Raw genomic sequence first — 22833 nt, forward strand, 5'->3', positions numbered from 1 at the left:
CAGTTTCCCAAACTTTAAAACAGAAATCATTATCATAATACAGTAGTGCGTGTGTATATTCTCCATCGCTAAGTTGTGTCCAACTCTGTACAACCCTATGGACTGAAGCCCACCAGGCACCTCTGTTCATGGGATTCTCCAGGCAAGAAGACTGGATTGGGTTGCCATGCCCTCCTCCAGGGCATCTTCTCAATCCAGGGATTGAAACCGCATCTCTTACAACTCCTGCTTTGGCAGGCAGGTTCTTTACCACTAGCACCACCCGGGAAGCCCCAGTACAGTATTCAGTTCAGCTCAGTTCAGTCGCTCAGTCGTGTCCGACTCTTTGCGACCCCATGAATCGCAGCACGCCAGGCCTCCCTGTCCATCATCAACTCCCAGAGTTTACTCAAAGTCATTAATGAAGTAGAAAAGATCAGTTTTCATTCCAATCCCAAAGAAAGGTAATGCCAAAAAATGTTCAAACTACCACACAATTGCACTCATCTCACATGCTAGCAAAGTAATGCTCAAAATTCTCCAAGCCAGGCTTCAACAGTACATGAACCATGAACTTCCAGATATTCAAGCTGGATTTTAAAAAGGCAGAGGAACCATACATCAAATTGGCAACGTCCGTTGGATCATCGGAAAAGCAAGAGAGTTCCAGAAAAAAACATCTACTTCTGCTTTATTGACTATGTCAAAGCCTTTGACTATGTGGATCACAACAAACTGGAAAATTCTTCAAGAGATGGGAATATCAGACCACCTGACTTGTCTCCTGAGAAATCTGTATGCAGGTCAAGAAGTAACAGTTATAACTGGACATGGAACAACGGAATGCTTCCAAATTGGAAAAGGAGTACGTCAAGGCTGTATATTGTCACCCTGCTTATTTAACTTATATGCAGAGTACATCATGAGAAATGCCGAGCTGGATGAAGCACAAGCTGGAATCAAGACTGCCGGGAGAAATATCAATAACCTCAGATATGCAGATGACACCACCCTTATGGCAGAAAGTGAAGGAGAACTAAAGAGCCTCTTGATAAAGTGAAAGAGGAGAATGAAAACGTTGGCTTAAAACTCAACATTCAAAAAACAAAGATCATAGCATCCGGTCCCATCACTTCTTGGCAAATAGATGGGGAAACAATGGAAACAGTGAGATACTTTATTTTGAGGGGCTCCAAAATCAATGCAAATGGTGACTTCAGCCATGAAATTAAAAGACACTTCCTCCTTGGAAGAAAAGCTATGACAAACCTACACAACATATTAAAAAGCAGAGACATTACTTTGTCAACAAAGGTCCATCTAGTCAAAGCTATGATTTTTCCAATAGTCATATATGATTGTGAGAGTTGGACTATAAAGAAAGCTCAGCACTGAAGAATTGATGCTTTTGAACTGTGGTGCTGGAGAAGACTCTTGAGAGTCCCTTGGGCAGCAAGGAGATCCAACCAATTCATCCTAAAGGAAATCAGTCCTGAATATTCACTGGAAGGACTAATGCTGAAGCTGAAACTCCAATACTTTGGCCACCTGATGTGAAGAGCTGACTCATTGGAAAAGACCCTGATGCTGGAAAAGATTAAAGGAAGGCAGGAAGAGAAGGGGATGACAGAGAATGAGATGGTTGGATGGCATCACCTACTCGATGGACATGAGTCTGAGTAAGCTCTGGGAGTTGGTGATGGACAGGGAGGCCTGGTGTGCTGCAGTCCATGGGGTCGCAAAGAGTCAGATATGACTGAGTAACTGAACTGAACTGAAGCACCACCTGGGAAGCCCCAGTACAGTAGTAGTGAAGTCTAAATAATTGATATCCATGGAACATTTAAAGACCCTGATGCTGAGAAAGATTGAAGGCAGGAGGAGAAGGGGATAACAGAAGATGAGATGGTTGGATGGCATCACCGACTCGATGGACATGAGTTTGAGCAAGCTCTGGGAGTTGGTGATGAACAGGGAAGCCTGGCATGCTACAGTCCATGGGGTAGCAAAGAGCTGGACATGACTGAGAAACTGAACTGAACTAAACTGAACACTTAAAACAGGGCCTGATTGATACCAAGCATTGTGTGTTTGTTACATGAACCTTTCTCCTGCCCAACCATAATTCCAGTAATTCTGCAAGTATTAGCATAAAAATTGGCAACCTGAGGACCCTCTTTTCCAGCCGGTCCCCTGCCCTCTGTGGTCGAAGCTGGAGGGAGACACACACCCGAAACAGGCCATAGACTCGACATCATTAATGCTTCTGTCAGAGCAAACGAGGCCATTAACTGAGAGCTCAGTGATGGAATTGCCCCACACGGTATTTATTATAGGGTCCTTTTCCTGACACCTCCCAGGGAGAGAATATTAAATATTTAATGCAAGCAAGGTTGCTCATTTTTCATCCCCATGTCAGCCCTCAAGTCAGCTCTGGTCTGGGGATAGCCGAAGTTCACCAGCTGGGCACCCGGGTGCTCTCGCGCCTCCCTGCCCCTGCCCCTCTGGCCAGGGTGGGGGGCCAGACACAGGCTAGGATGGGATCCTGATGAGGACCCGAGCCAGAACTCTGGGAACTGAGGTCCAGGTGGACCCCGGGAGGTTCTCCTTCATCAGCCACTTTCGATGGCTAATGGGGGTGTGAACGTGGTCAGGCAAAACTCAGTGCCCTTCATCCAAAGACTTGTGAGTGAGTGAGGGGTCCCTGAAGCCTGTGATCCTTCCCGGTCCCCTGCTCATCTCTCCACGTGCACTCCTGATTCCTCAGCCACCTGCAGCTGCTCCCCAAACCACCAGCCCTTCTGCTGGAGGAGTAAATATAACACCCTCGAAGCAGACCCTGAATGGTAACTGTGTGAGTGGGCGCACAAAAGCCCCAGCTCTCTTGCTCCTTGGGTGAGCTATGCCGACGTGCGTGTTCTGCACTGTCTCCTGAAGTCTCCAGTAGGACTGGGCTCCCGCTGCCCACAGAGGTAACCTGCCCAGGAAGACATGCATTTCCTTCTCCTCTCTGTTCTCGCATCCTCTCTCTCTGGCAAGAACATCTGGGATCACCTCCCAAACAGACTGCCTGCCCTCACCTCCTCATTTCGAGGGCTGCTTCTACAGGGACTTGAACTACTGCAATGCCTTGGCCACGTGGGGTCTAAACAGACAGCGTGGGATGCAAGTCTCAGGCACATGGGTATTCATTCAGGGAGCACCCACCTGCTCAGGGCCAGGCCCCATGCTGGGGGCTGGAGATGCAGTGAGGACCCCAAAAATCTGACTCTTGCACCCCCAGGAGCTCCAAGTTGGTTGAGGGCACAGTGCTGAGACATTAAATGCAGCGCAAGGTACTCAGCTCTCACTCTCTTCACCTCCAGCCCAGCAAGCCAGCCCAAGTGATGCCACCCCGAAGAGAAAGTGGCACTTGTCTCAGGTTTCCCCTTCATGGAAACATCGAGGTCCTCACCAAGGCACATCCTGACCACCAGGGTCCAACCCCTGGATGATAGCTTGTCAATCATTCGTGTTGATTTCCCAGCATTCCTTCTTCCTCTGTGTTTTTTTTACTGGTGATTTCTGATTATCTGTGTTGTACCTGGGTGCCTGTGATCCCCATGAGAGGAGGGGCCCTGAAAGAAATGAAAGGCATTTTCCAAGCATCAAGGCATGATGGGGGCAGGAGGGGACAGGTACCTGGATTTTCCATCCCCAGAACATTGACCAAAGACATGCTCCCGGGTGTCAGGCCTTCTGCTTTGGGTCGCAATGTCCACCCAGGTGAGGGGGGCTGCAGGAGTCTCAGCACGTGTAGGGAAAGGGAAGGGGAGCCCACCAAAGGCCAGCCAGGCTCAGCACTTTACCTCCAGGAGCTCCTTCAATTCTCACAACAACCTAGAGCAGAAGCTGTTCCCTCCCATTTTACAGATGTGGAAACTGAGTCACCGAGGGATAAGGTGGCTTGCCCAAAGCTACTCGTGACGTGAGGACCCTTCACACTACTTCTTTCCACCTCTACAGGCTGAGGAAGAGGAAGAGAGATCACTTCGGGTTTTGTCCTGAGGGAACTGGGGAGGCATAGAGGAGTGGGAAGCAGGGGAGGAACGAGAGAAGAGATGCATGTGAATCCATTGTGATGATTCAGCCCATCGCTGCTGCCGGGGCTGTGCCAGGCTGGGGGTCTATTTAGACCCATCCACCCCTCACCCCTTCCCTGTTCAGGCCAGGGTCTGGGTTGAGAGGCTGAGTTCTCAGCTGGGAAGCTCAGCAATGCTCCACTCCTCCCGCCGCTGGGCTGGGCTTCTGTAGGAACTCCCACCTGAGCCCTCTTCCTTAGCTCTTTTTTCTCTTCCAGGTTTATTGAGATGTAATTGACATGCAACCCGGGATAAGTTTAGGAAGAAAAGTGGCTCAGTGGTAAAGAAACCCCCTGCCAATGCAGGAGACTCAAGAGATGCAGCTTTGATCCCTGGGTCAGGAAAATCCCCTGGAGTAGGAAATGGCAACCTACTCCAGCACTCTTGTCTGGAAAATTCCATGAACAGAGGACCCCGGCAGGCTACAGTCCATGGAGTCCCCAAGAGTCGGACATGAGTAAGCAACTGAGCGCAGAAAAACTGGGTAAGCTTAAGGTGTAAAGCCTGATGATCTGCCTTACATGCATCATAAAATGATAACCACAATAAGTTTAGTGAATATCCATCATCTCCTATGGATACAAAATCAAAGAAATAGAATTTTTTTTCTTTCTGATGAGAATTCAGGATTTACCCTCTTACCAATTTTACATGGCATGCAGCAGTGTTAAATGTATTTATCATGCTGTGCATTCTATCCCCAGTACTTATTTATCTCAGAACTGCAAGTTTACACCTTTTAACTGTTTTCATCCAATCCCCGGTCCCTCACCTGCCGCCTCCAGTAATATAAATCTGACCTCTTCCTCCAGTCGTAATCCCCTTTCCCTTGGCCGGCCACTCTCCAGTTTTGATATCAGTTGAAATGTCAGAGAGCTTCTCTGACCCCCTATTGTGAGTTGAATTATGTCCCCCTGCAAAAGATAAGTTCAAGTTTTAAGCCCCGGGATCTGTGAATGTGACCTTATTTGGAAATAGGGTCTTTGAAGATGTAATCACATTAGGATGGATCATACTGGATTAGGGTGGGCCCTCCACCAATGACTTCTTATAATTAAAAGAGGAAAATCTGGCCCCAGAAAGGAGAATCCCATGCTAGGATGATGGCATTACATGGCCACAAGGCAAAGAAGGCCCGAGGCCACCAAAAGCTAGAAGAGAGAGCATGTGGACCCTTGCCTTCAGACTTCTAGCTTCTAGAACTGTGAGAAAATAAATCTCTGTTGTTTTCAGTCACATAGTTTGTTGTAACAGCTCCAGGAAATTGATGTACCCCTAACTAAGATAGGTCTTCCCTGTTTTCACCATCACACATCTTCCTTTTTTCCTCCTTTATACTAGCAATTGTGATCAATAATTATCTTTATTTCTGTGTTAAGTTCATTTCCATCTCACTCATTAGACTCATAGGGAGCCCTGTGAAGGCAGAGGCCTCTCCTGCTTGTTCTCTGCTATATTCCTGGTGCCTAGTCCAATGCCTATGGTGTCTGGGATACAGTAGGTAAATGTTCACCTATCGACAAAGATTTAACAAATGTCTATGTTGTACTGGAACATCTCTAGGTGAATAAAATAAAGGGACCTCTCTTTATAGAGCTTATATTCTACACTCAACAAGGTGCATAATAAATAAGTAAATGGGATATTGGGAGGGGATAATGCATTATGTCTGGGGAGAAGCAGGACAGGGTGAGGGAGATTGGGCATTGGGATGGAAGAGTACAATCTGTAAAATTGCACTAGGTGCTGAAGAAGAATTCATTGGATATGGATAGATGGATTGATATGGATGGATGGATGGATGTGGATGGATGGATGATGAATGGACAGACATGGATGCATGCATGGATCGATGGATGGATGGATATGGATAGTACAAATGGATAAAGGGAAGAGGAGTAAGGAGGAAGAATGGAGGAATGGTTCACATCTAGGAATTGAAGGCAAGTACTAACTCTATCCTCTGACCATATATTAGGTCAATAATTGAGAGGAAAGGGAGTCCTGTGTGCATGCTCAGTCATATCCAACTCTTTGAAATCCCATGGACTGTAGCCCACCAGGCTCCTCTCTCCACAGAATTTTCCAGGCAAAGAATTCTGGAGTGAAGAACCAGGGGATCTTCCCAACCCAGAGATTGAACCTACATCTCCCGGATTGGCAGGCAGATTTTTATCACTGCACCACCTGGGAAGCCCAAAGGGAGCCTGACCACCCAAGAATAGTGGCCACTAGCAAACCAGATGAAGTCAACTCTCCACATCCTTTACAGCCATTAACACAGCATCACAGATCAGGATGAGGATCCTAAGAAAACAAGCTCAAGCTTCTCAGGGACCCAAGATCCCAAGCAAGGTTTCTTTCTGGACCTGTGGCCACAGCCATCACATACCAAGCTTTAGGCCTTCTCTTAGAGCCAAGTCCAGGTTCCTGGTGGCTAAAAGTGGATCTATTCCAGAGGAATTGTTAATGAGGTACCTTCTGATATGGAGTCCCTGAAGGGCACCCATAAAATTCATTAGAAATCACAAAGCTAGGAAATGAAATCAGATTGATTTATTAAAATTAGGAATTTTTTTCCTCCCCTATCTCCACCTCTAGCTGGATCAGATCAGTATTTCCAAGGGTCTAGGAGAGGAGGAACCGAATTGCTGGGAAACTCCTAGGGTGAGGGTGTGATCCAGAGCTCCAGAGTCAGCACCCTCATGTGAGGAAATCACCCTGAAAGCAGACCACCACCACCCAAGTCCCTTCCAACATCTTGACACAACCTCTTGACGGATCCTAAGCCTCAACCACCCAGTTAAGGCGCTCCCAAATTCCAGATCTACAAAAACTGTCACATAATGTATTTGTTGTTTTAAACTCCTATGATTGATTGGAGGTATTTGTTATGCAGCAGTAGATGACAAATACACAAAGAAACAGCTTTCAGTGTCAGTGAGAGTCAGGAAGAGCTGTAGAAATGATGTCAAAGACAGGGCTTTAAGAACACAGGCCAAAATGGGGAGAGAGGGCGTACCTTCCTGGGGGATGGAGCACGGTGTGCTAAGGTATAAGTATTGGGGGCTTTGCTGGAAGAACAGGAGGCCCCACAGTGAGTGGTTAGAGATGCAGTGGGGGCCAGGTCATGATAGACAGAATGACCATACATCCCAGTTTGTCCAGGACAGTTTTGATTTATGCCTGTGAACAAGGCATCCCATAAAATTTACTATTTGCCCTGGATAAAATTGCCTCATTGATTTAGATGATGCTAAGTTAGATATGGTTACCCTGTGGATGAACCCAGAGTGCAGGCTAAGTAAGGCATTTGGACCTGACTCTTAAGTAATGGGGAGCCACAGAAGGGTTTTAAGCTGGGGAGTGAACAGATCAAAATGTATTCTAGAAAGATCCATCTGCAGAGAAGCTACCGGTGTTCATGGTGAGCTCATATGGAGGGTGGGCTGGTTTGGAGAGTGAATGTGGACCAGGATGGAACAAGTTGAGAGGCCAGGGAGGAGATGGGGATAGTCCTTTGGTCAGTGCAATCAGCGATCTTGACAGCCTGCATTGAGGCCAGAAAAGCAGTGACAGGGTCAAGGGAAGTTTAAGGGCATTTGGAGGTATTAAACAGACTTGACTGCAATAGGAGCTGGTGGAGAAGCTAGAGGGTGGTTCTAAGGCTATTAGGGGGTGTGTCCCCCACATTTCAGGGACCAGAGCTCAATCTAAAAATAGCTCTCAAATGAGTCACCTCAATCGCAGCCAACGAGGATTTGGCTGGTTTATTACTGAATTGCAAAGGATTTGGCCAAAGGGACTGAAACCACATGTAGTCTTGGCTCACACAGGCCCCGTTGGATCCAGGCTCCTGCTAAGGGCAGTCCCGTGGCCCTGATGCATGCATAATCTCATTTCCCTCTTACAACAAGACTGCAAGAATGCTATAATTTTTCTTTTTTCCATTTTACAATTAAGGCATCAGGCCTGGGAGAAGCTGCCCAAGTTTTCTAGGCTGTAAACAGCACAGTCTGAATTCAAACCCAGACCTCCCTAGACACGGGACATCAGCTGGAAAGAGATTTGGGGGTGAAATCCCTAGAAACACTGCCTTGCCTCCTCCCCAGCTAGGATACCTTGGCTGAACTTAAGTCACCCTCCTAATAAAAATTCCATGTTCCATCAGCAGAATGCTTCCAGCCCAATTAGATCAATTTTCTCTAAGTAGCAATAAATGTGTTTTCCTTTCAGAGGCCAGCCCGACACATTAAGCAGGCTGGGGGCAGCCATTCCCCAGGCCGCTGGCTCCGAGTGCGTGGGGTCAGGGGTCACCGAGCCGCCGCCTCCAGCTCATTAGTGGGGCCCATTCATCTTGGCCGGGGACACCAGCACTCAACATGGTGGCAGGGCCGGGGTGGGGGGCTGTGCGGGCCATTCATCAGGGACTCCGGTTCGCCCGGAGACAAGAGCAGAAAAGCTTGCCTGCTCGCTGGTCAGCAGGAGCCCCAGGCCCAGCAGCTGAGGCCCGGAGCTGCCTGGTTAAAGGTTAATCTGGTCCAGGGTGTCTGTCTGTGGGGGCCACAGCCACCATGCAGGGAGTAAAGAAGCCCCTTTCAGATGCACCTGGCTCCTGTCTGTTAACCAAACTTCCCTTCCGGCTACCTCACTGACTCCCAAAATCCAGCCAAGCAAGGCCTACAGGGGCCTAGACAATGAATCTTCACTCGGGCCCCCTGTGAAGGACCTGCCAGGAATAGGCCCTTTGATGTGCAAATCAAGACTCGAGGAGTGGGCGAGAACTGTGGCCCTGCCTTTCTCTACTTGGCCAGGGCCACTGGGCCTCAGGCCAGGGGTAAGCTTGGAGGAAGGAGTAAGACCTCCCTTCTTCCCTCTATCGCCCAGATGGCCCCCACCATCCTGCTCCAGGCAGAGGCCCAGCCCTGGACATGCGGTTCCCACAGAGGCACTGAATGAGTTTGCCAGGGCTGCCCTCATGAAGCACTGCAAATGAAGTGGCTTAAACCTGGGGGTCCCCAACCTCCAGGATCTCATACCTGATGATCTGAGGTGGAGTTGATGCAATAAGAATAGAAATGGAGGGCATAATGAATGTAATGTGCTTGGATCATCCCAAAACCACACTCCTACCCCCTCCCCCGAGTCCATGGGAAAATTATCTTCTATGAGACTGTAACCTGGTGCCAAGAATGCTGGGGAGTGTGTGTGTATGTGCTCGGTCATGTCCCACTCTTTGCGACTCCAAGGACTATAGCCCGCCAGGCTCCTCTGTCCGTGGGATTTTCCAGGCAAGAAAACTAGAATGGGTTGCCATTTCCTTCTCCAGGGGATCTTCCCAACCCAGGGATTGAACCCTCATCTCCTGCACTGGCAGGCAGATTCTTTACCACTGAGCCACCAGAGAAGCCCCCACCCTTATGATTTTATTTTAACTTAATCACCTCTGAGCTACTGAAGTTAGAACATCAACAAAGTTCACGGGGCACATAATTCAGCTGGTAACAGTCTCCTTTGGGTTGCAGGAGAGAGGCAAGCCTGATGATGTGAATTCACTTGGCAGGTGTGTATGGAGCACCCACCAGGCTCGGCACAAGGGTCAGGGGTCCAGGGAACTTCTGGAGTCAGCCCTGTGAGTTCACAAGTGGCGGGAAGGGCAGGCGTTACCGCATCACACAAGCAAATGTTCAGTTACAAACGGTGGTGGGTGCTTTGAGGCATGAGCAATCAGAAACCCTTGTCGCCAGGTGATTCTGCTGGTAAGAAGTCATGCAGGCACGGCAATATTGGGCATCATGGTGTCGCTGGGCTCTTCATCCATCTGGTCGACCCCCACCCAGCCTGATGCCTTTCCTGGAAGCTGGATTAATGGCATCTGAGCAAGCCCAGCCAGGAACCACAGCTCGGGGTAACCTTTTCACAGAGCCCAGGGGGACTGGCAGAGGTCTGCTTGATTTATACCTGCCCCGGCCACATCGCCCTCCGCAGCAACGCGACCGCTCCTTTAGCAGTCCAGGCTCTGGCAACTCAAGACACTGCTCAGTCTAGACAATGACCAGCAGATCCTGGACCCAAATGTCACCTCCTCAAGGCAACTTCACTGACCTGGCACCCCCTCCCCCTGAAAGTCTTCTCAGCACCCCAACCACAACTGAAACCATTTAATGGATTATAAAATTAGCTGTTCCGTGTCTGTCTGCCCTGAAGGCTGCAAGCTTTATGACAACTAGCACAATTTTCTCATCTACTTCCACATGCCCCAAATCCAGCCCTGTGCCTGTGACCTAGTAGTGGTCTATAAACATGGGGAGTGTAAATAAACAAAATAATTAGTTATTAAATCAACCTCCTACTTCTCCCAAACCACAAGATGACCTGCAGATCTGATGCAAATATATTCCACTCCGGAGGACACCAGGAAGAAGATAAGGAACAAGAGGGGTGCGGGGAAAAAAAGAGCTTGGGCAAAAACAAGAGAGTGAGGAAGTGCAAGGTGGGCTTGGGAAACTGAGTTTTCAGCTTGGCCAGAGCAGGGCCTGAATGCTGGGCTTAGTGATGCTCGTAGTTACCACCGAAGGTGTTTGAATGGTGGTAGGATCAGAGTGGGGCTGTGCTGATAGCAGGAGCTGGCAGATCCACTAGACAGGACAGAAGGTGGGCCCCACACTCAGGTAAGAGGTTTCTGCTAACACAAAGTTTTAAGAGCTGTCCCACAAAGAGCAGAAAAGGGAGGGGTGGGATCACATGGGATCTGGGGATACATGGCACCATGCAGAGGGGTTTAGTAGAGGCAGCATGATCAGGGAAGCAGAGAAGGAGTGATCAGAGAGGGAGCAGGAAAGCCAAGCAGGCCAGTGTGTATGGAGGGGGCCACTACCTTGGCCCACGTCATTTTTTCCATCTGCCCACTGCCTGGGGCAGGGGGACCTGATTTCAAAACCTGACCCCATTAGGGACTAGTTATAGAGCCTGAGCAAGTGGCCTACAGTGATCTACTTTCTCATCTTCTGATTGGAGTCTGATAAACCCAACCCTTTGAGGAATAAGGTATGTGGCATGTTGACACGTCTACCATAGGCCCCAGCCACGGCCGCCTTCTGGGCTTTCCAGCCATGCAGTCCTGGTACACACCGGATGTCCCAAACTCAGCCCTGTAGACACGGGGGCCGGATGCATTGTTAATGCCCTCATGCATTGAAGGATGTTTAACAGCATCTCTGGGAACCAAAAATGTCTTCAGATATTGTGAAGTGTCCCCTGGAGGCAAAACTGCCCCGGTTAAATAAACCATGCAGGGCTACAAGCAAGCTTCCGAGACAATCTGTGGACAAGTGTCACCTATCTATTGCCTCTGTCTCCTGGAGGAGGGCCTATGTGTCCACGCCCTTACGCATTTGATCAACAAACATTCTTTGAACACTTATTCTGTGCTAAGCTTGTACTGGGCTCTAAAAAGAGCAGTGAACACAACTGTGATTCTCCTCTCAGAGACTTGACAGTTAGAGGAAGAAATTATTTTGATATAAGGAGATTGCATGGTATCACAGGCAGATAATGGCCCCCAATGATGTCTGTGCCGTAAGCCCTGGAACCAGAGGCTACATTACCTGACATGGCAAAAGAGGCTTTGCAAATGAGATTAAATGGAGGATATTAAGACGAGGATATTACCCCTGATCATCCAAATGGGCCAAAGAGGGAGACAGGAGTCAGAATCCAAAAAAAGATGTAATGATGGAAGCAGAGTGCAGAATCAGAGAGAGAGATGAAGATGCTTTGCCGCTGGCTTTGAATTTGGAGGACTATGAGCTGAAGAATGCAAGTGGCTTATAGAAGCTGGAAAAAGGCCAGAAAACCAATTTTTCTCCTACATCCTCCAGAAGGAATTCATCCTTGCCAACACCTTGATTTTTAGCCCAGTGAAACCTATTTCAAACTTCAGACCTTCAGGATTGTAAGATAATAGACACGTGCTATTTTAAGCTACTCAGTTTGGTCATTTGCTTCAGCTGCAATAGGAAACAAGTAGACATAGTCACACAGTTCTGCACAGAGGGTTGTAGGATCTCAGCTGACGGAGAAGGGCTGTGATGTGTCGTTGTCCAGGTTGTACCCGACCCAAAAATAGCCAGCTAAGGAGATCTTGGGGTCGAAATTCAGCCCACATTCCTCTGACCAAGCTCTAAGCCCTTGTGAGGACTATGGCTGTGGTGAGGGGTGGGGACAGGGGAAGGACACCTTTTTCTATTTCACATACAGACACTCTCCATTGAACAAAAGACGTGAGCACGGATGGGGCATGATGAGTGGAGGTCCTTTATTTGCACAACGGTTCTGTGACCACGGCAGGAGACGGACTGTTCCCGAAGCAGTCAGGAAGGGCTTCACAGAGGAAGCGACATCCAAGCTGGACCTTAAACGACAAATATGGCTGGAAGGGACAGACACGCCGAGGAGAGAAGACAGCAAGGAAGTCTGAAAGGGGCTGGTTCCCTTGGAGAATGAGGAAGAAGCCCCACCTGGTGGAGTGTCAGGTATGTGAGGGGAGACGAACTGGAGGTGCAAGGTTCAGTCTGGGACACATGTGGGATGGCGTCTAGGACGAGGCCAAATGCCCACGCCTGGAGTTCCAGTGCGAGCGCTGAGCTATTCCTCACTGGCCTACTCTTGCCGCTCCAGGGGCCTAGCCTGGACCCAGCTCAGGATGCCCTCCCACCAGCCCAGCCCCCCAGACTTGTGCGCAAACCGCCCTGAAGTGACGGTTCCACGACTTGCTTTTAGGGTCTAGGAGTGAGTCCTTTCCTGCAGTGCCCCCCACTTCCCAGCACTTAACCCCCAGACAGGGATTGATGGTGCCCTGACCTTCCTTAATAAATTACCACGGGGGACGCGGGCCAGCCCTGCCATCCCCACCAGGCCGTGGCCCCTCCCTGGGCCTGAGTCAAAGAACAAGGAAAAACCATCAAGCTGGGCGTAAGGTTTGCGCTACAAATGGCCGTAAGTAAGTTGTTTTCGGGAGGCAGATGGGCCCCCACAGACTAATGGCCGTCCGGGGCTCCCTCCCCGCCTCCTCTCCTCCCCACTCCGGAGCTGGCCCAGCTGCAAAGCCACAGTGACTCCAGCTCCCCCCCACCCCCGCCCTTTTGCTGACAGTATAACCTTCAGGAACCTGAAATTCCTGAGTGGTCCCCAGAGCTCAATGCATCTCGAAAGAAAATTTGTGTAATGTCATTTCAGGCTGTCCCTAATCCAGAATTATTGAGGGGGGGCTGGGACCTGGGAATTGCCTCTGACACTTGACAAATACTTGGCTTTGTGTAAATGGACAGGCTCCTGAAATAACTGCCTTTGGATGTCACATGAAGAGAAATTAATTCTTTATTAACTTCCGCAATGATAATCTAATAAACCCATCGGGCCTCCGGGCCCCAGCATTTAAAGAGCCTGGTGGTTTGGATGCAAATGTCTCCCGACCCCATTTTGTCGGGAATGTTGCTGGTGGAGAGGAGAAATAATCAGCTCTAGAGGTCAGGTGTCAGCTCAGGGTCAAAATGGGGGACTTTCACAGCTCCACACAGACCTGAGATTCAGGAGACCCAGCACTCCCTGTGACAACCAGCTGCACTGGATTTTCCAGGATGGATCTCCATTTCAGCTGTTCTGTCCCTTTGTCCCCAAAAGAGTATTTGTTCTGCTCAGATGACTGTCTCCGGTTTGGGCTTAGCTTATGAAGGCACCATAGCCCTGACCCACAGGTTCCAAAGGACCATTGATTCATTCTTCCCTTCAACTCCTAGGTGCCTGCCATGTGCCAGACATGGAAATACAAGGCGTCTGTCCTTGGGGCTTACTTGCTAGTGAAGATGCAAACAATACAATTGGCTGTAATTGTTAAATTGGAGGAAATGCTATGAGGACAAAGTACATCTGAGAAAGCAGACAAATCTTGATTCTTCTCAGAGCTGAGCCCAGATCCCAGTCACCCTGTGGGTCCCCAGAGTGACCAGTGCATAATCCAGCTGAGGGACTCTCAGGCCCTTCAGGCCAGGCCTCTCTGGTGAGGTCCAGGCTCCACACCCCAGCCGCGAGCATAAACAGAAACAGAGTCTGAAGGTTCACCCTGTAGGAAGGAAGAACAGGAAAAAGAAGAGGAGGAAGGGAAATCGTCATTGCCTCCCAGAGCTGAGTGAGGAGAGGGAAACCAGAAGCCCTCAGAATGCCAGGCACAGACGATCTCAGCCTGGTCTTGTGTTTGACAGATCCCTGCTTGAATACCTCCCACAATGGGGCACTCACTTCCACTCAGGGGCCAGAAAACTGCTGACTGCACAAGTTCTTGAACAGACAAACGTGTGTGTGTGTGTGTGTGTGTGTGTACGAATGAAATTCTGTTGTTGTTGTGGGTGGTGGTATTTAGTCGTTAAGTCATGTCTGACTCTGCAACCCCATGGACTATAGCCTGCCAGGTTCCTCTGGACATGGGATTCTCCAGGCAAGAAAACTGGAGTGGGTTGTCATTTCTTTCTCCAGGGGATCTTCCCCACCCAAGAATCAAACCCACATCTTCTGCATTAGCAGGCAAATTCTTTTCCACTGAGCCACCAGGGAAGCCCATAAATGAAACTAGAGCATCGTAAAAGCATATCACAAACTAAGTGAAGGATTATGGTACTAGATCAACAGTCTATATATGAGATCTCAGATGGATTTTAAAACTCAGCAAAAATCAAATAAGAACACTAGGAGAAAAAATAAAAATGGAATTTGGGGGTAGAGAAAGGATTTTCCAAGCTTTAAAACAACTAAAGAATTCACAAAGGAAAAGATAAAAAAAAAAAAAAAAAGAATTCACAAAGGAAAAGATAATGAATGTGACTACATAAAAATCTTAAATTTCTCTATGCTATATACTCAAGCTTGATAATCAATACCCCTTTTTAAAAGGGGCAAAGGTCAAAAGAGATAATTCACAAAAGAAGAAATACAAACAGCTAATATGCATATGGAAAAATGTTCAATCAAGCTCATCATCATAGAAATGCAAGTTAAAGCAGCCATAAGGTGTCATCTTTCACCTATCAAATCGATTTTTAAAAATTTTAATGATATTCAATGCTGAGAATGGGAAATGTTCTTTCTCACATCTCTCTTCCCTGGCGGAGGCATAAGTCATTATGACCCTCCAGGAAATCGGTCTCTATTATGTATCAAGAACCGTAAAATTCTTTATAGCAGATTCTTTAAGTAAACAAAGAGTACAGTTTCAAAAGGAGGAAGAGGTGGTGTCGATTCAGAGAAATTTACAAGATGCATCAACCAGATATAAAATGTGGACTTTTGTTTGAAGCCTGATTCAAGCAATTTGACTGAGAGACATTTTTGAGATCATTGGAGAAATTTGGACCTCGCCAGATATTAGTTGCTACTTAGGAATTTTTGTTCATTATTTTGGGTGTGCGAAAGGCATTCTGGTTATGCTTTAAGAAGTTATTTGATCTATTTGAGAAGTAAAACAACTTTTACGGGGAAATGATATAACATCTGGGACTTGTTTTAAAATATTCTAACCACAAAAAAAATGGGAAAGGATAGATAAAACAAGATTATCAGAATGCTGGTAATGGTTGAAGCTATATATTCTCTCTTGAGTATATTTGAAATTTTTCCATAATAAAAGGTGGTTTAATATACCACTTGAGCCAATCCTTCTATGAGATTCTATCCTGAGGAAATGACCAAAGATGTGCACAAAGATTTATGAACAGAGATATCAACAAGAAAACTGGTCATGAGAGAAAAAAAATCAGTTATAAGTGAAATAGCCCATGATAAGTTATGATACAGATAACAAACTGAATATTAGGTCACTATGGTAAAAAGATATTTTTAAAAACACATACTGGTCTTTGTGTTACATGAGGGGGTTAAGGAGAAGCAGGATATAAAATTATATATTTACTAAGCCCCAGTTTTCTTAAAATGTGGATATATTTGCACAGGGGGAAAAAGGCCAAAATGTGAATAGTGGCCATCTTTGGGAGGTATAATTACAAATGATTTTTATTTGCTTCTTTAAATGCTTCTGTATGCAGCAAGGTGGAAAAATATGATTATCTTAAGAGATGGTGCCAAAATTCCTCTGAGGAAAGAATCTGGCTTTGGAGGAATGCCTTGAAAGCACCAGCGCTAGAGGCTGAAGCCTGGAGGGCCTGACCCAAGGGGGAAACTGAGTCTCAGGGCAGTGTGGTCAAGGATTTAAGAATCAGGGGAGGCTTGGAGACTAGAGATGCACAGTGGGAAGGCACAGAACTTTTTAGCAAGGACTTGGGAAACCCTCCCTTTATGGAATGAAGGGGTCAGCTCATTTCAACCCAAACTCCCAAAGAGGATGTCTCTCTCCCTGCGCCCTAACTGACCTCTCCGTAACCTGCATGTTCGAAGTCCTCCATAATGTGCAACCATTGCTTCTACAATCAGAAGGAAAAAAATGTTTTATTTTTCTCTTTTAAGGAAAACAGTCTTCTTTATGCAAGCTGGAACCTGCCTTTCTGGAGCTTATTGTTACCCACCTGGAACCATCTAAACCAAGTTGGCTCTGCTTGCCACTTGCAGCCCGAGGGATGAAGATAGCATTTATCCCTCTGTGGGCTCTAGTTCCTCCAATCTTGGGTTCCTCGTATGGCTTTGGTTCTGAATCTCCTCCCCATGTTTTGTTTGCTTGGTTTTTATTATTTATTTTTACTTATTTATTTGGCTGCGCCAGATCTCAGTTACTGCTTGCAAGGTCTTTTAGTTGAGGCATACAAACTCTTAGTTGTGGCATGAGAGATCTAGTTCCCCGACCAGGGATCAAACCCCGGGCCCCCTGCCTTGGAAATCTTAGCCACTAGACCACCAGGGAAGTCCCACCCTTTCAGTTTTCTGATTGTTTTGTATACAAACTACTTTCTGTTAAAATACAATTTGTGGTTTCTTTCTCCTGATAGGACCCCAACAGGTAGACTTCTGCTAAATCTTATCTTCCCCCACTGTGTACCTAATGAGTGGTTTTCTAGATACAACTATTACATTTCCTCCTGTTAGATTTGAACACAGCTCCTACCTGCCTGATTAAAGTAAAGTTGCTCAGTCGTGTTGGACTCTTTGTGACCCCATGGACTGTAGCCTACCAGGCTCCTCTGTCCATGGGATTTTCCAGGCAAGAATACTGGAGTGGGTTGCCATCTCCTTCTCCAGGGGATCTTCCCGACCCAGGGATTGAACTCGGGTCTCCAGCATTGCAGACAGACGCTTTACCATCTGAGCCACCAGGGAAGCCCTACCTGCCTGCTGCTGCTGCTGCTAAGTCATTTCAGTCATGTCCGACTCTGTGCGACCCCATAGACGGCAGCCCACCAGGCTCCACTGTCCCTGGGATTCTCCAGGCAAGAACACTGGAGTGGGTTGCCTGCCTAGAGATTGTCAAATCCTGTCTTCCAACCCATTCACTATCTCTCCCAGTTTCATGCCATCTACCAGGGTGATCAACCAATCGAGAGCCCTCATTCAAATCACTAATCAAAATGCCACTCCGGGGCTTCCCTGGTGGCTCAGTGGTAAAGAATCCACCTCCCAGTGTAGGAGACATGGGTTCGACCCCTGGTCTGGGAAGATCCCACATGCTGAGGAGCAGCTAAGCCCGTGCATCACAACTAGTGAGCTTGTGCCCTAGAGCCCAGGAACCGCAACTGCTGAGCCCACGTGCTGCAACTACTGAGGCTGGGCACCTAGCGCCTGTGCTCAGCAACAAGAAGCCACCGCAGGGAGAAGCCCTCGCACCACAACTAAAGAGAAGCCCTCATGCCGCAACGAGAACCCAGCACAGCCACAAAAAAGAAAGCCAGCGCCCAGGACAGAGGCCTCTGGGTAGCAGTGAAGCAGCTCCCAAGAGACTCTCCTCAAACCCGAGTACTCACGAATCACATCGTAGCTGAGACAGGTAGAAAACCATGTTCGAATCATCCTGAAACTGAAATCCAGCCCAAGTGGGGCCTGGCTGGAGTCAGCTGGTCCTACCTGGGCTGCTTCTGGGGAGAATGGGCCTCTGCAGTGAGAACCTGGTGTACCACCTAGAAGGCCACACCCACGGTCTGGAACCACCAGGCCTCCTTCCCTTGAAGCGCCTTCTCCCCAGGCCCGTGTTTATGCTTCTTTCTTATTTCACAGCAAAGCAGCAGCACAAATAACAGCAAAGGTTTATTTTGCAAATTGCATGCGAATTATATAATTTTCCCAGGAATGATTTTTACATCTAATTAGCACAAATTGTCTTACCCTCCCTAAAAAAAAAATAGTTGCATCTATCAACAGCTCATGGGTTTTGGTTACCTTAATTAGAAACACTTCTATTAAAATGAAAATAGGCAATCTTGCAAATCAAAGAGACCCCAAGGTCAGGCTTGAGGCCTCTGGCTTCTCTTGGGGGATTCGAGAACACTTGGAGGAGAGATCTCAACAGGAAAAGTTTTCTTATTTGGGAAAGAGAGGTGATCTCACCTCTGGTGTTGGAAAGCTAGACCCTAGAAGGAAAATAAACATAAAAAGTAACCAGGCATGTCCCTTATGCTGAGGCTCATGCATCATCTAGACCTTTCCACATGGCTGATGCAGTCCACTCCAGAATCTTCTCCAGTGCAGCCATCCTCCAAGCAAGGACTCCAGGACCCAGGTGCCTTTTATGTCCAGGTTCCATCCTCAGAGTCCCCTCCTTCAGGCAGCACAGAGGAGAGGACATGTAGAGAGGGCACACTGCCTCTTAACTACCTTGGCCCACAGGTGGTTCCCATCACTTGTCCTTACATCTCATTGGCAAGAACTAGTCAGAACCAAGGGGCGGAGGGCACAGAGTCAGACCTCATTCCCAGAGACCATTGCAAAGTTCTTGACAAGCAGAAGAAACAGATGCTAGTGAGTCCTGGACATCTCTACTTCAAAGCCCACATAAGATGAAGGTCCTACCACCCTCCTCCCCCAGAGACTGGAGTCTGCTCTCTTTCCCTTCAACTAAGGGCTGAATTCCTGATCCAGACTCAAAGAGAACTCCTCAGGTGGCTGTTTGCCAGGTAAGCATCTCATTTCTATATCAGGACCGGCTGCCACATGACCGCATTCACCCATTCCCGGAGATGGGCCAGACACCTGCCCCTACTGCCCTGCCCTGACCCCTGCCTAGCCAATGTCCAGTATCCTTTGGACATTTGTCAGGGGGAGGCTCCTGGTGGCCTCTCCGGCAGCTCTCCACCCCCTCTGTCTTGCCTGCATCCCACCAGTGAGTGCTGGGTTCATAACCTAAGTCTGCCACAAACTGAGTGGCTTAAACAGCAGAAATCCCATGGTTTTAAATTCCATAATCAAGGTACAGGTCCCTGGTGGCTCCATGGTAAAGAATCTGCGTGCCAATCCACAGGTTCGATCCCTGGGTCAGGAATATCCCCTGGAGAAGAAAATGGCAACCCATTCCAATATTCTTGCCTAGGAAATCCCATGGACAGAGGTGCCTGGTGGGCTACAGTCCATGGGGTTGCAAAGAGTCAGACACGACTGAGCAACTAAACAACAGTCAAGGTCTAGGTGGGGCCCGTTCTTTCCAAGGGCTGTGAGGCAGTATCTGTTTGATGCTTCTCCCCTGCATCTGCTGGGCTGCTGACAATCTCTGGTATTCCTTGACTTGGAGACACATCACCTCTATCTTCACCTTCTGCTGCATTTCTCCTTCACCCTATTTCTCATCCTCCTTCTGTGTATATCTGTCTCAGTGTCCAAATTCCCCCTTATATAAAGGCACTGTCATACTGGATGAGTTCGACCCCCAATGACCTCTTTTAACTTGATGATCTACAAAGACCCTATTTCCAAGTAGGGTCACATTCCCAGGTCCTGGAGATTAGGACTCCAACATCTTTTGGGGAGATTACAATCCAACCCATTACAAGGTCTCAGCATGCTTGGAGGTCTTAACTGAAAAATGCCTGGACAGCCCTGGGTCACGTCACCCACCTAATAACCAGAGATGGGCAAGAACGGGTCCCCTGATGGAAATAGGAGTAGCTGTAGGTGACCATCTCAGGAGAAGAGGAATGGAAACAGCCCAGCTCAGAGCCCTGCAACATCAGTAGCCTCGTGATGCTTAATAATTATTAATAAGTTATTAATAAAGATGAATACCGGCCCCAAGAGCTGCAGGGGAGTCTTTCTCCTTGCATAAAGTAAATAATGAAAACAACTCAGAGGAAACTCACCTGCTAGCCTGGAGACCAAGTGGCTCCCCATCACTTTCAGGAGTCTGAGACAGACCCAGGTCTGAATTCCTCTCTGCCACATTTTGGTTGAGACTACTTGGGCAAGTCCACGTCTTCCTCCCTGGATTGAGTGAGAAAAGTGTAAAGGCATCTGCAAAGGACCATGGAGAATAGGTGCTCAGTGTTGTCCTGCCTGATAAGGGTAGGCTGGAGCTTGAGGCCTGAGTCCTGGACTCCCCAGGCTTAGCTCAGCCTGACCAGCTTGACACAGGGAGGGAAAGCCAGTGGGCAGGGCGGCCTCAGAGGTTCCCACCCCTTAGAGAAGTTGATGACCACGATGGACACAGTGGGTGAGCTAACAGTGGTAAGTCATCCCATTTGCCAAGAGCTTCCTAGGTCCCAGGGCCTGTAGGGTATAACTACTAGCATCACCTCTACTTTCCAGGGGAGGAAACTGAGGCTCCAAGAAGTTACAAGATTTGTCCTATATCACACAGCTGGGGGATGGCAGAGTCTTAGCAGATCACTCAGCCTAGAGGCTGGACAAGACTTCTTTCTGTTGTCTCATGGCTGCCAAGACCTGAGCCAATAGCGTGTAATGGACACAGCATGGCAGAGCAGTTGCTAACACAGAGACACAGAGACATAGACAGACATAAAGGCACACACAGAACCCATTTGGGGCACAGGGCCATCACCCCCACTGGGTCCTACTTCACACCTCTCCTGATGCTCCCAGAACCTCCCCCTTTTGAGGTCCTCAGCCAGTTTATATTTGGGGATAATTGTAATGTAATTTGATACATAATTAGGGCAGAATAGAAGACTGCGCTTTTAACTACCCATACATCCCCTTCTCATTTAAATAATTCCTAATATATCCAAGCAGGCTGCCTTGTGCAGCACTGAAGTGTATTGAGCTGAGGATAATGAAATAAGGGATGGGCGAGGGAAAATGCTATTTCAGAGTCTGAAGATCACCAATTAATGACATGAAAAACTGAGAGGGACTCCGTTCACTTAATGTCCCCCGTGCAAGGCGCAAACGCAAACCGCTCCCAGGCTCCCTGTTCAGCTCCTCCATGACAATGACGGCAAGCAGAAGGACGAGGATGGAGTAGGCTGAGGGGAAGGGCAGAGACTGCCCCCAGGGCACTGAGCTGGTGCCAGTGCTGCCTCCGCCCCCACCCACCAACAGGGCCATCTCACACCATTTCGTCCCTCAGTTCTGCCTTCACTCGTTCCCTAACACACTTATTGAGCACCTACTGTTTTATCCTGACACGGATCTAGCCATAAACTCACAAACCTTGCCTTGGTAAAGTAATCCATCCAACAGCACATCTGCTCAGCCCAGCCCTTGGGACCCCAGAGGATCTGGTCTCCATCTGCCCTTCCATCTCAAGCCACTCCCTGGGCTCTACCCTCTCAAGCCATCTTTTAGTTCTTCAAACACTGTGAGCTCTGGGCTTTGGCACAGACTGTTTCCTCTGCCTGGACCCTGCCCCCACGCCTCACTGGCAGGCTCCGCTTACATGTCACCTCCTCCGAGAGGCCTTCCCAGACCACCTTTGTCATTCACTATCTACTTCATTAATACTAACCACAATATATAACTTGCTTGATTCATGTCTGTCTTCTGCCAGGGAATATAAGCTCCATGGGACAGGTACCATGTCTTATTTTCTCCTGGATACCCTGAGTCCAATACAGAACAAGCCCACGATAGATGCCAGTGAACATGCTTTGCATGTATTGAGTGGATGATGCTATAGGAGAGAAAGAAGAAGGGAGCGTCACTGGCCTTGGGTTCCTGATTGAGGCCTCCCCCTCCATCAAGCTTCTCTGAATCCCCCATCTCCTGGTCATCAAAGCAGTTTACGTTTCTTTCTGGTGGCCTTTCTCTCTGCCACCCAAGATCTCTGTGTTCCCATCACCCATACTCACGGGTCAGCTCTGGGATGTTAAACAATGTGACCACTTGACTCTCCAAACGTCATTACCAAACCTAGTGAGGTCCCAGCATTCTGCAGAGGCATGAGGCATCTGGCCAGGGCTGGAAGGGACCAAGGAGCCAGGTCTCCCAGCAGGAGCTGGGAGAAGATCACAGGAGAAAATAGACACAACTTGGGGTAGAAGCCAGAGACAGCTAGGACTTGGTGCTGGGCTTTGGGAAAAACTGCTAGAGGTTCCAGGTTCCTGGCTGGGCTGCTCTGTCAGCAGAAGTAAGAGCTGCTCCAGCACCTCACCCTCTCCCCTTATACATACACCTTCCTTTTGTTTTTCCAGGACTGAGACCTCGGCCCACAATGCTAGGAATGAACAAGATACCCAGAAAGTAGTTGCACAGAAAGCCTCCATCACCACCACCCACTCGAGAGAGGTTTCAAGTGGGAGAATGAGGGGAAATTTTACTTCGCTCCTATAAATGGCTTCTCAGCAGCAGGTGTTACTCA

General features: G+C 48.3%; 1 long non-coding RNA gene across 1 annotated transcript in view; it reads right to left on the bottom strand.

Annotated features, from left to right (window-relative positions):
* Nucleotides 1-22833, bottom strand: part of LOC122448827 — a 163451-nt gene that overhangs the window by 61809 nt on the left and 78809 nt on the right. The window contains exon 2 of the long non-coding RNA XR_006271777.1: nt 20378-20498. This is a non-coding gene — a long non-coding RNA (uncharacterized LOC122448827). The remainder of the gene's footprint in view (nt 1-20377; nt 20499-22833) is intronic.

This window comes from Cervus canadensis, chromosome 10 (genome assembly GCF_019320065.1).
Source record: "Cervus canadensis isolate Bull #8, Minnesota chromosome 10, ASM1932006v1, whole genome shotgun sequence".
Lineage (NCBI taxonomy): Eukaryota > Metazoa > Chordata > Mammalia > Artiodactyla > Cervidae > Cervus > Cervus canadensis.